Source organism: Ranitomeya imitator, chromosome 1, assembly GCF_032444005.1.
Source record: "Ranitomeya imitator isolate aRanImi1 chromosome 1, aRanImi1.pri, whole genome shotgun sequence".
Taxonomy (NCBI): Eukaryota; Metazoa; Chordata; class Amphibia; order Anura; family Dendrobatidae; genus Ranitomeya; species Ranitomeya imitator.
The window spans coordinates 1,250,046,883-1,250,061,316 of record NC_091282.1 but is presented as its reverse complement, the minus strand read 5'-3'; the positions used below and the strand labels follow the sequence as shown (position 1 = coordinate 1,250,061,316).

Below are 14,434 nucleotides of genomic sequence, written 5' to 3'. Positions count from 1 at the left end.
AAATATTTTTGTTACCTTTGTAAGAGAAAAATGTTAGACAATTTTTGGTATGTCAGCAAAGATTGCCACTACTAGGAGAAACATAGAATCCTATTACTGTTCACCCCTTAGTGACCTAGCCAATTTTGACCTAATGACCAAGCCAATTTTTCACAATTCTGAGCAGTGTCACTTTATGTGGTTATAATTCTGAAACACTTCAATGGATTCCACTGATCATGTTTTTTCATGACGTATGGTACTTTATGTTATGTTATTTATTTATGTTATTTATGAAAAAAAATGAAATTTGGCAAACATTTTGAAAATGTAGCAATTTTCAAGCTTCTAATTTTCATGCTCTTAAATTAGAGAGTTACGTCACACAAAATAGTTAATAAATAAAATTTACCACATGTCAACTTGACGTTATAAGTAGTGTTGAGCGATACCGTCCGATACTTGAAAGTATCGGTATCGGATAGTATCGGCCGATACCCGAAAAATATCGGATATCGCCGATACCGATATCCGATACCAATACAAGTCAATGGGACATCAAGTATCGGAATGTATCCTGATGGTTCCCAGGGTCTGAAGGAGAGGAAACTCTCCTTCAGGCCCTGGGATCCATAGTGAGGTGTAAAATAAAGAATTAAAATAAAAAATATTGATATGCTCACCTCTCCGGCGGCCCCTGGACATCACGCTGGTAACCGGCCGACTTCTTTGTTTAAAATGAGCGCCTTTGGGACCTGCGAATGACGTCGCGGGTTCTGATTGGTCGCGTACCGCCCATGTGACCGCAACGCGACCAATCAGAAGCCGCGACGTCATTCGCAGGTCCTAAATTCCTAGAATTAGGAGTTTAGTGAATGAGAATGACGTCACGGCTTCTGATTGGTCGCGTCGCGGTCACATGAGCCGCGACGTCATTCGCAGGTCCTAAAGGAGCTCATTTTAAACAAAGAAGCCTGCCGGTTACCAGCGTGATGTCCAGGGGCCGCCGGAGAGGTGAGCATATCAATATTTTTTATTTTAATTCTTTATTTTACACATCCCTATGGATCCGATACCGATACCCGATACCACAAAAGTATCGGATCTCGGTATCGGAATTCCGATACCGCAAGTATCGGCCGATACCCGATACTTGCGGTATCGGAATGCTCAACACTAGTTATAAGGGTTAAAAGTTGACCATCAATTTCTCATTCTTTCAACAAAATTTACAAAACCATTATTTGTAGGGACCACATCACATTTGAAGTGACTTTAAGGGTTTAATATGACAGAAAGCACACAAAAGTGACACCATCCTAAAAACTGCACCCCTAAAAGTGCTCAAAATCACATTCAGGAAGTTTAGTAACTCATCAGATGCTTCACAAGAACTAAAGAAATGTGGAACTAATAAAATAACATTTAACATTTTTCTTAAAAAAATATTTTAGACCCAAACATTTTTATTTTCACAAGTCTAGTAGTAGAAAATGGACCCCGATATTTGTTGTGCAATTTCTCCTGAGTACTCCCATACTCCATATGTGGAGTGAATACACTGTTTAGGTGCATGGCAGGGCTCTGAAAGGAGGGAGCACGGTTTGACTTTTTGAAGGCAAAATTGTCTGGAATCAATGGTGGGCACCATGTTGCATTTGGAGACCTCATGATGTGCCTAAACAGTGGAAACCCTCTACAAGTTTCCCCATTATGGAAACCCAAACCCCTCAAGGATTTTATCCAGGGGTATAGTTAGAATTTTGAACTGACAGGTGCATTACAGAATTTGATAACATTAGGTCATCATATTGAATATGTAGCCAATAGTGTTGAACGCAAGTGCTGGCTATTGCAGTTTGCATTGGGTGCTTCGATATGCAATAAGAATCGCGGGTGCTCGAGTGACATGCTCTAGTCCATGCCCCACATGTTTCGTGGCTGTTAGTCACCCCAAACAAAACATGCAGGGATCTGCAATATTATGTTCATACCAGATGCAAGCTCAATTAGAGAGCTCTTGCGCTCAACCCTAGCCATCATATCATCATTATTTAACTTTTGAAAATCCCTCAATTCTAACTCCAACCCTAACCCAAACCCTAACCTCAACACACCCCTAACTCTAATCCAAACTGTAACCTCAACCTGAACCTTAACTACAGCCTTAACCCCAACACAACCATAAACTAAACACAACCTTAACCCCAACCATAATACACCCCTAACCCTAACACAACCCTAACCACAGCTATAGCTTTAACCAAAACCCAACCGAAACCCTAACACAACCCTACTACCAACTCTAACACAACCCTACTACCAACCCTAAAACAACCCTAACCCCAACCCTAATACAACCCTAACCCCATCCCTAACCCTAACTTTAACCCAAACTGCAAAGTATGGAAAAAATGTCATTTTTTTTTTATTACATTTATATAACTAAGGGGGTGACAAAAGGGGATTTGATTTACTTTTTTTTAGTTTGGATCACTCTAATAGGGTCTATCACAATGATCAAAATAAATCAATAGGAAAAATCACCTATTGTTGCCAGGTTCCAGCTGGCAGAAATCGGCAGGCACACTGTGCATGCACCCTGTTGTGATAGGCAATTCAGGAACACAATGTACATAGCGATCAGAGCACACACAGTGATCTGACAACAACCCAAAATAACAGAACGAGCTCTGAGACGTGGGAACTCTGTAGACCGCAATTCCTGATCCTCTCCAAACACAACTAGAGGCAGCTGTGGATTGCGCCTAACGCTCCCTATGCAACTCGGCACAGCCTGAGAAACTAACTAGCCTGAAGATAGAAAAATAAGCCTACCTTGCCTCAGAGAAATACCCCAAAGGAAAAGGCAACCCCCCACATATAATGACTGTGAGTAATATGAAAAGACAAACGTAGGGATGAAATAGATTCAGCAAAGTGAGGCCCGATATTCTAGACAGAACGAGGATAGGAAAGATAACTTTGCGGTCTACACAAAACCCTAAAGAAAACCACGCAAAGGGGGCAAAAAGACCCTCCGTACCGAACTAACGGCACGGAGGTACACCCTTTGCGTCCCAGAGCTTCCAGCAAAACAAATAGACAAGCTGGACAGAAAAAATAGCAACAAATAGCAAAGAAGCACTTAGCTATGCAGAGCAGCAGGCCACAGGAATGATCCAGAGAAACACAAGTCCAACACTGGAACATTGACAGGAAGCATGGATCAAAGCATTAGGTGGAGTTAAGTAGAGAAGCAGCTAACGACCTCACCAGATCACCTGAGGGAGGAAACTCAGAAGCTGCAGTACCACTTTCCTCCACAAACGGAAGCTCCCAGAGAGAATCAGCCGAAGTACCACTTGTGACCACAGGAGTGAACTCTGCCACAGAATTCACAACAGTACCCCCCCCTTGAGGAGGGGTCACCGAACCCTCACCAGAGCCCCCAGGCCGACCAGGATGAGCCACATGAAAGGCACGAACAAGATCGGGAGCATGGACATCAGAGGCAAAAACCCAGGAATTATCTTCCTGAGCATAACCCTTCCATTTAACCAGATACTGGAGTTTCCGTCTTGAAACACGAGAATCCAAAATCTTCTCCACAATATACTCCCATTCCCCCTCCACCAAAACCGGGGCAGGAGGGTCAACAGATGGAACCAAAGGTGCCATGTATCTCCGCAACAATGACCTATGGATTACATTATGTATGGAAAAAGAATCTGGGAGGGTCAGACGAAAAGACACAGGATTAAGAACCTCAGAAATCCTATACGGACCAATAAAACGAGGTTTAAACTTAGGAGAGGAAACCTTCATAGGAATATGACGAGAAGATAACCAAAACAGATCCCCAACACGAAGTCGGGGACCCACACGGCGTCTGCGATTAGCGAAAAGTTGAGCCTTCTCCTGGGACAAGGTCAAATTGTCCACTACCTGAGTCCAAATCTGCTGCAACCTGTCCACCACAGTATCCACACCAGGACAGTCCGAAGACTCAACCTGTCCTGAAGAGAAACGAGGATGGAACCCAGAATTGCAGAAAAACGGTGAAACCAGGGTAGCCGAGCTGGCCCGATTATTAAGGGCGAACTCAGCCAAAGGCAAAAAGGACACCCAGTCATCCTGATCAGCAGAAACAAAGCATCTCAGATATGTTTCCAAGGTCTGATTGGTTCGTTTGGTCTGGCCATTAGTCTGAGGATGGAAAGCCGAGGAAAAAGACAAGTCAATGCCCATCCTACCACAAAAGGGTCGCCAAAACCTCGAAACAAACTGGGAACCTCTGTCAGAAACAATATTCTCTGGAATGCCATGCAAACGAACCACATGCTGGAAGAACAAAGGCACCAAATCAGAGGAGGAAGGCAATTTAGACAAGGGTACCAGATGGACCATCTTAGAAAAGCGATCACAGACCACCCAAATGACTGACATCTTTTGAGAAACGGGAAGGTCAGAAATAAAATCCATAGAGATATGTGTCCAAGGCCTCTCCGGGACCGGCAAGGGCAAAAGCAACCCACTGGCACGAGAACAGCAGGGCTTAGCCCGAGCACAAATCCCACAGGACTGCACAAAAGTACGCACATCCCGCGACAGAGACGGCCACCAAAAGGATCTAGCCACTAACTCTCTGGTACCAAAGATTCCAGGATGACCAGCCAACACCGAACAATGAAGTTCAGAGATAACTCTATTCGTCCACCTATCAGGGACAAACAGTTTCTCCGCTGGGCAACGATCAGGTTTATTAGCCTGAAATTTTTGCAGCACCCGCCGCAAATCAGGGGAGATGGCAGACACAATTACTCCTTCCTTGAGGATACCCGCCGGCTCAGATAAACCCGGAGAGTCGGGCACAAAACTCCTAGACAGAGCATCCGCCTTCACATTTTTAGAGCCCGGAAGGTACGAAATCACAAAGTCAAAACGGGCAAAAAATAACGACCAACGAGCTTGCCTAGGATTCAAGCGCTTGGCAGACTCGAGATAAGTCAAGTTCTTATGATCAGTCAATACCACCACGCGATGCTTAGCTCCTTCAAGCCAATGACGCCACTCCTCGAATGCCCACTTCATGGCCAGCAACTCTCGGTTGCCCACATCATAATTTCGCTCAGCAGTCGAAAACTTCCTGGAAAAGAAAGCGCATGGTTTCATCACTGAGCAATCAGAACCTCTCTGCGACAAAACAGCCCCTGCTCCAATCTCAGAAGCATCAACCTCGACCTGGAACGGAAGAGAAACATCTGGTTGACACAACACAGGGGCAGAAGAAAAACGACGCTTCAACTCTTGAAAAGCTTCCACAGCAGCAGAAGACCAATTGACCAAATCAGCACCCTTCTTGGTCAAATCGGTCAATGGTTTAGCAATACTAGAGAAATTGCAGATGAAGCGACGATAAAAATTAGCAAAGCCCAGGAACTTTTGCAGACTTTTCAGAGATGTCGGCTGAGTCCAATCATGGATGGCCTGGACCTTAACAGGATCCATCTCGATAGTAGAAGGGGAAAAGATGAACCCCAAAAATGAATCCTTCTGCACACCAAAGAGACACTTTGATCCCTTCACAAACAAAGAATTAGCACGCAGGACCTGAAAAACCGTTCTGACCTGCTTCACATGAGACTCCCAATCATCCGAGAAGATCAAAATGTCATCCAAGTACACAATCAGGAATTTATCCAGGTACTCTCGGAAGATGTCATGCATAAAGGACTGAAACACTGATGGAGCATTGGCAAGTCCGAACGGCATCACTAGATACTCAAAATGACCCTCGGGCGTATTAAATGCAGTTTTCCATTCATCGCCTTGCTTAATTCGCACCAGATTATACGCACCACGAAGATCTATCTTTGTGAACCAACTAGCCCCCTTAATCCGAGCAAACAGGTCAGATAACAATGGCAAGGGGTACTGAAATTTAACCGTGATCTTATTAAGAAGGCGGTAATCTATACAAGGTCTCAGCGAACCATCCTTCTTGGCTACAAAAAAGAACCCTGCTCCTAATGGCGACGATGACGGGCGAATATGCCCCTTCTCCAGGGATTCCTTCACATAACTGCGCATAGCGGTGTGCTCAGGTACGGATAAATTAAACAATCGACCATTTGGGAGTTTACTACCAGGAATCAAATTGATAGCACAATCACAATCCCTATGCGGAGGTAGGGTATCGGACTTGGGCTCATCAAATACATCCCGGTAATCAGACAAGAACTCTGGGACCTCAGAAGGGGTGGATGACGAAATTGACAGAAATGGAACATCACCATGTACCCCCTGACAACCCCAGCTGGACACCGACATGGATTTCCAATCTAATATTGGATTATGGACTTGAAGCCATGGCAACCCCAACACGACCACATCATGCAGATTATGCAACACCAGAAAGCGAATATCCTCCTGATGTGCAGGAGCCATGCACATGGTCAGCTGGGTCCAGTACTGAGGCTTATTCTTGGCCAAAGGTGTAGCATCAATTCCTCTTAATGGAATAGGACACTGCAAGGGCTCCAAGAAAAACCCACAACGCTTAGCATAATCCAAGTCCATCAAATTCAGGGCAGCGCCCAAATCCACAAACGCCATGACAGAATATGATGACAAAGAGCATATCAAGGTAACGGACAGAAGAAATTTTGACTGTACTGTACCAATGGTGGCAAACCTAGCGAACCGCTTAGAGCGCTTAGGACAATCAGAGATGGCATGAGTGGAATCACCACAGTAGAAACACAGACCATTCAGACGTCTGTGTTCATGCCGTTCAACTCTGGACAAAGTCCTATTGCACTGCATAGGCTTAGGTTTAATCTCAGGTAATACCGCCAAATGGTGCACAGCTTTACGCTCACGCAAGCGTCGACCGATCTGAATGGCCAAAGACATAGATTCATTCAGACCATCAGGCATAGGAAATCCCACCATGACATCTTTAAGGGCTTCAGAGAGACCCTTTCTGAAAATCGCTGCGAGCGCAGCTTCTTTCCATTGAGTGAGTACAGACCACTTTCTAAATTTCTGACAGTATACCTCTATCTCATTCTGACCCTGACACAAAGCCAGCAAATTTTTCTCTGCCTGATCCACTGAATTATGCTCATCGTACAGCAATCCGAGCGCCAGGAAAAACGCATCAATATTACCCAATGCAGGATCTCCCGGCGCAAGGGAAAATGCCCAGTCTTGAGGGTCACCATGCAAAAAAGAAATAATAATTCTCACTTGTTGAGCTGGGTCACCAGAGGAGTGAGGTTTCAAGGCCAAAAACAGCTTGCAATTATTTTTGAAATTCATAAACTTGACTCTATCACCAAAAAACAAATCAGGAATAGGAATTTTTGGTTCTAACATAGAATTCTGAACCACCAAATCTTGAATATTTTGTACATTTATAACGAGATTATCCATTGAAGAGCACAGACCCTGAATATCCATGTCCACACCTGTGTCCTGAACCACCCAAATGTCTAGGGGAAAAAAAAGGCAAAACACAGTGCAAAGGAAAAAAAATGGTCTCAGAACTTCTTTTTTCCCTCTATTGAGAAACATTAGTACTTTTGGCTTCCTGTACTGTTATGATAGGCAATTCAGGAACACAATGTACATAGCGATCAGAGCACACACAGTGATCTGACAACAACCCAAAATAACAGAACGAGCTCTGAGACGTGGGAACTCTGTAGACCGCAATTCCTGATCCTCTCCAAACACAACTAGAGGCAGCCGTGGATTGTGCCTAACGCTCCCTATGCAACTCGGCACAGCCTGAGAAACTAACTAGCCTGAAGATAGAAAAATAAGCCTACCTTGCCTCAGAGAAATACCTCAAAGGAAAAGGCAGCCCCCCACATATAATGACTGTGAGTAAGATGAAAAGACAAACGTAGGGATGAAATAGATTCAGCAAAGTGAGGCCCGATATTCTAGACAGAACGAGGATAGGAAAGATAACTTTGCGGTCTACACAAAACCCTAAAGAAAACCATGCAAAGGGGGCAAAAAGACCCTCCGTACCGAACTAACGGCACGGAGGTACACCCTTTGCGTCCCAGCGCTTCCAGCAAAACAAATAGACAAGCTGGACAGAAAAAATAGCAACAAATAGCAAAGAAGCACTTAGCTATGCAGAGCAGCAGGCCACAGGAATGTTCCAGAGAAACACAAGTCCAACACTGGTACATTGACAGGAAGCATGGATCAAAGCATTAGGTGGAGTTAAGTAGAGAAGCAGCTAACGACCTCACCAGATCACCTGAGGGAGGAAACTCAGAAGCTGCAGTACCACTTTCCTCCACAAACGGAAGCTCCCAGAGAGAATCAGCCGAAGTACCACTTGTGACCACAGGAGTGAACTCTGCCACAGAATTCACAACAGCACCCGCCAGTTTCACCCAGGAAGATGACTTGGAGGCCTGGGGGATGGAACAGGAGGCCCGGGGGATGGAACAGGAGGTTCCGGGGATGGTGAGGTACCATGAGGTCTCGAAGGACCCCGTTTCTATATCCTCTGATATGTCAAATCATATCAGAGGAGAGAGAAATTAATTGAAAATCTGAATTTTTTTGTGAATAATGGCGAGTACATGACAGGGGGCAGTAAAAAAAATCCCTAATCAAGTTCTCCAGGTTCTCAGCTACACCAGGTAATAGAGTCTCTGGAGATTTTCTGACACTGGGGGTGCTATACCCTTATTTCTCATCGCCATTAAAAAGCAGCACTGGGGAATAAGTACCCTTAACTTCCTCCGTTAAAAGGCGCATCAGCGGACGTTAAGGAGTTAATAACCAAGAGTGTATCTACAATCGAGGAGAATTTTAGCCACCATAAGATGGAATAATAGATCCACAAAAATAGTTTATAGATGTGTTTTAATTTTACATACAGGTTTTTAAATGCTGAGTATCAAGAGAATTATTGCATCATAGACAACCAGAAAGATCCACCTGTGTATGAGGCTTGTAGCATCATAATAATTGATGGACGAACCCCTGGATGTTCAAGTCCGGCGGGTTTGGACAAACAGTTTTAAAAGGTTTGGTTTAGGTACCAGAACAGTACCTGAACTTGAACCAGGATCCTATTCACGTGACTGGGGTGCACGAACATCCAGTGACTACAACGCTGTCATGTGCATGATCATGCGGAAATGACTGCCTCTGATTAGCAGTAAAACCATTGCCACCAGTCAGAGATCTGCAGTTCCCATTCTTTGAGATGACAAAGTGAGACCACAGGTGTGACTGGAGGTAAAAAGTTAATCAGCCTACTGCCACTAATAACAGTGAGAACAGGTGGCGGCTAATGGGAATATTCATCAGCTGACGCCTGAGCTCTAAATAAATAAAAAAAATGGAATGGGATCCCCTGTATTTTTGGTAACCAGCCAGGTAAGGCCGGTTTCACATGTCAGTGGCTCCGTAACGTGAGGTGACAGTTTCCCCACATACCGGAGCCACTGACACACGTAGACACATTGAAATCAATGCATCGGTGCAGATGTCATTGATTTTTTGCGGACTGTGTCTCCGTGTGCCAAACACGGAGACATGTCAGTGTTCGTGGGAGCGCACGGATTACACGGACCCATTAAAGTCAATGGGTCCGTGTAAAACACATACCGCACACGGACCTTGTCCGTGTGCAGTCCGTGTGCCGTGCAGGAGACAGAGCTACAGTAAGCGCCGTCCCTCCCACGTGGTGCTGAAGCCGCCATTCATTTCTTCTCTCCTGCAGCGTTTGCTGGAGAGAAGATATGAATAATCCTTTTTTTTTTGTTTCTCGTGTTTGTTATAAAGATCCATGTCCCCAACCCCATCCCACCCCCTGTGCGCCCGCCCGCTGTTATTAAAATACTCACCTGGCTCCCTCGCAGTGTCCTGTCCTGGCCACAGCTTTTCCTGTATGCGGTCACGTGGGGCCGCCCATTACAGAAATGAATATGCGGCCACAGATTCATGACTGTAATCGCAGGCCCCACGTGACCGCTCATACAGTAGAAGGTGCGGCCAGGACAGGAAGCAGCGCCAGTGAGGGAGCCGGGTGAGTATTTTAATAACAGCGGGCGTGCGCACAGGGGGTGGGGACATGGATCTTTATGTTAAACACGAGAAAAAAAAAATGATTATTCATATCTTCTCTACAGCAAACGCTGCTGCAGAGAAGATATGAATGGCGGCTTCGGCACCACGTGAGGGGGACAGTGCTTATCTCTAGCGCTGTCTCCTGCACGGTGCGTGTGGTACCCAGTATGTGTGGTACCTAGTCGGCACACGGGCGGCACACATGTGCCGCACGTGTGCCACACTGATGTGCCACAGAAACGCACAGGCATACGGACACGGATCATTCTGGTACCGATTTTTCCGGTACCGGAATTATCTGGACGTGTGGGACTGCCCTAAAACTGTTAGCTTTAAAAATGTTTTTTTTTATCAAGATTAGAGGGGTGCAAATAACAATCATTCTAAATTATTTAAATAAATAATTTAAAATTATGCTCTGTTGTCCCCCTCTTTTTCGACAACAAGCCAAGCTAAAGCTGACAGCTTGCAGCTGTTATTCTCAGACTAGTAAGGGACATGGATATGTGGACCCCCAAGTCTAAAAATAAGAGCCCACAGCCTCCTACAAAAAGGTGCATCTATTAGCTGAGCCATTGGTGCTTTGTCTAACTCTTCCCACTTGCCCTGTCATAGTGGCAAGTGGCGTTCATATTTTTGAGGTTAATGTCACCTTTGTATTGTCCAGTAATATGAAGCCCATGGGTTAGTAGTGGAGAGGCATCTATAAGATGTCTCTCCATTGCTAATCCTATAGTTTTTTGAAAATTTTTCATTGTGAACTGTGGTGAACTCACCGAAGCACCGTGAGACTTTTTCTCCGAAGAAATTACAGGAGGAGTGTGCATTTGTTTTCCTACACTTTATGTGTGTTGATTCTGCAGAAACCATCAACAATGTCATGAATCAAGGTTTCAGTGCTTGGTTGCCAAAGTCACATGTATCTGGCCATATAAAAAATGGACGTCATGTTTTGCTGGCGCCATTTGCTCAGTGTCACAATGCAGAGAAGCCGCTCCTGCGCTAGAGAATGTGCTGCTCAAAGTGAACTTGTCAGTGAAATAGATAGGATCCTGTCCTGTATGAAATTGATTTTGCAGCATCGAAGTAGATTGTGCCAAAACTGTGTGGTAGTCTTCGGAAGTCACAATTGCTACTCAAAATTGTTTGGACTAAAGCTGTGTTTCAGTGACCAGGTATCCTTGAAAAAATCGTTAGGCCTAAATTAGCGGTGCAGTCATTAATAACAATTACAGTGGGGCAAAAAAGTATTTAGTCAGTCAACAATAGTGCAAGTTCCACCACTTAAAAAGATGAGAGGCGTCTGTAATTTACATCATAGGTAGACCTAAACTATGGGAGACAAACTGAGAAAAAAAATCCAGAAAATCACATTGTCTGTTTTTTTAACATTTTATTTGCATATTATGGTGGAAAATAAGTATTTGGTCAGAAACAAAATTTCATCTCAATACTTTGTAATATATCCTTTGTTGGCAATGACAGAGGTCAAACGTTTTCTGTAAGTCTTCACAAGGTTGCCACACACTGTTGTTGGTATGTTGGCCCATTCCTCCATGCAGATCTCCTCTAGAGCAGTGATGTTTTTGGCTTTTCGCTTGGCAACACGGACTTTCAACTCCCTCCAAAGGTTTTCTATAGGGTTGAGATCTGGAGACTGGCTAGGCCACTCCAGGACCTTGAAATGCTTCTTACGAAGCCACTCCTTCGTTGCCCTGGCGGTGTGCTTTGGATCATTGTCATGTTGAAAGACCCAGCCACGTTTCATCTTCAATGCCCTTGCTGATGGAAGGAGGTTTGCACTCAAAATCTCACGATACATGGCCCCATTCATTCTTTCATGTACCCGGATCAGTCGTCCTGGCCCCTTTGCAGAGAAACAGCCCCAAAGCATGATGTTTCCACCACCATGCTTTACAGTAGGTATGGTGTTTGATGGATGCAACTCAGTATTCTTTTTCCTCCAAACATGACAAGTTGTGTTTCTACCAAACAGTTCCAGTTTGGTTTCATCAGACCATAGGACATTCTCCCAAAACTCCTCTGGATCATCCAAATGCTCTCTAGCAAATTTCAGACGGGCCCGGACATGTACTGGCTTAAGCAGTGGGACACGTCTGGCACTGCAGGATCTGAGTCCATGGTGGCGTAGTGTGTTACTTATGGTAGGCCTTGTTACATTGGTCCCAGCTCTCTGCAGTTCATTCACTAGGTCCCCCCGCGTGGTTCTGGGATTTTTGCTCACCGTTTTTGTGATCATTCTGACCCCACAGGGTGGGATTTTGCGTGGAGCCCCAGATCGAGGGAGATTATCAGTGGTCTTGTATGTCTTCCATTTTCTAATTATTGCTCCCACTGTTGATTTCTTCACTCCAAGCTGGTTGGCTATTGCAGATTCAGTCTTCCCAGCCTGGTGCAGGGCTACAATTTTGTTTCTGGTGTCCTTTGACAGCTCTTTGGTCTTCACCATAGTGGAGTTTGGAGTCAGACTGTTTGAGGGTGTGCACAGGTGTCTTTTTATACTGATAACAAGTTTAAACAGGTGCCATTACTACAGGTAATGAGTGGAGGAAAGAGGAGACTCTTAAAGAAGAAGTTACAGGTCTGTGAGAGCCAGAAATCTTGATTGTTTGTTTCTGACCAAATACTTATTTTCCACCATAATATGCAAAACAAATGATAAAAAAAACAGACAATGTGATTTTCTGGATTTTTTTTTCTCAGTTTGTCTCCCATAGTTGAGGTCTACCTATGATGTAAATTACAGACGCCTCTCGTCTTTTTAAGTGGTGGAACTTGCACTATTGCTGACTGACTAAATACTTTTTTGCCCCACTGTAGCTACTCCAAATTGCACTAAAAATGTGTTTCAGTGGCAAATCAGAAGGCCAAATTTTCACGTAAAAGTCGTTAGGCCTAAAATAGTAGTGCTGCCACTATGTCCAATTAGCTACTCCAAATCATTTGTGCTTAAACTGTGTTTCAATTGCAAAAAAGAAGGATAGATTTATACATTAAAATGATTAGGGCTAATATAGTGTTGCCACAAGGAGACCCAATTAGCTACTCCAAATTATTTGTCCTAAAACTGTATAGGGTGGCTTACAGCGATCAAGGGGGGGTTCATGGTACCATACAAACTGTTAGTGAAGATGCCGGAGCAAAGGAACAAATTGAGGAGGATGAGGTGATGGACGTGCAACAGTCAGGAGATGAAGAGGAGAACACTCTCTGTTGTCTGTGGTTGGTGGGAGGGGACAGAAGAAGCAACCTTGAGTGTTACATCACCACTAATGTATCATGGACTTGGACCTCATTGAAGCGCCCAACACAAGCGCCTTCTTGCTGCAATATCTTCGCCAAGACAGTAGTGAGGCACGCAGTGTGCATCTCAGTTGTAGTCATCCAACCCTGGGAACTTTAAGGCTTAAAGTCAAAACATTAGCAGCATCAGTGTAAGTGGCATAAGCAATTTCTATAAGTCATTTAACATATTTTTTGACCAGCCACTGCACTAGCAGAACACAGTACAAGTCTGATACATTGTGAATGACTGGAGAGGATGGTGCAGGAGTATCTGCAACTCAATTTCAATGCCATCAGGAGGGGTTTGGACCATTTTACATTTTAGTCTTCAAAAATGGAAGAGTTTCCCGAGCTAGCCTGTCACGCCTTGGAAGCTTTGTCATGCCCGGCAGCCAGCACTTTTTCAGAACATGTCTTCAGTGCTGCTGGTGGTGGATAAGTGCATCCATCTGTCCCCTCAAAGTGTAGACCACCTATCTTTCATCAAAATGAACAAGTCGTAGATGACATTTTCACCCCAGTAGCAGATTGAACAGACTAGGCGATAGTGTCATTTTTAGTCTCATGTATTGATCTCATCCTGCAGTCTGTGCCATCTTCGTGGTGTCTTCCGTGCCTTCTGTTTCTGCTGCTGCTGTTGCAAACAACATTTTGAAATTTGGAGATTCAAAGTTGGGTCTCCATCTGGTGGGTTGCCTGTTGAAGAACATTTGTCAGAGGCCTATTATACTGTTTCTACATTTTGGAAATTGATGCCACTTTAGTGCTGTGTAACAATTATTTTTTGAAACGTGGAGACTCAAAGTTGGGTCTCCATCTGGTGGGTTGCCCATGTACGTAGGGCTCCCAGACAGGCATGCCTTAAATTATCTGTTTTACTTTCCTTACACTTTTCTACCATTATTACTGTATGAAACTCATGTTTGTTCCATCTGAGTGTGGCTGGAAAAAAAAAATGGAGATGTTGCATGAGGTGTGAGGTCATCCAGCTAAGAAGGCTTAGACCTCTCCCTTAACAACCGCATCCTCATTAAAA

General features: G+C 44.4%; 1 protein-coding gene across 1 annotated transcript in view; it reads left to right on the top strand.

Moving 5' to 3' along the window:
• LOC138657502 (vomeronasal type-2 receptor 26-like) overlaps positions 1 to 14,434 on the top strand; it is a 92,508-nt gene that overhangs the window by 31,747 nt on the left and 46,327 nt on the right. The gene's annotated exons all lie outside the window — the stretch shown is intronic.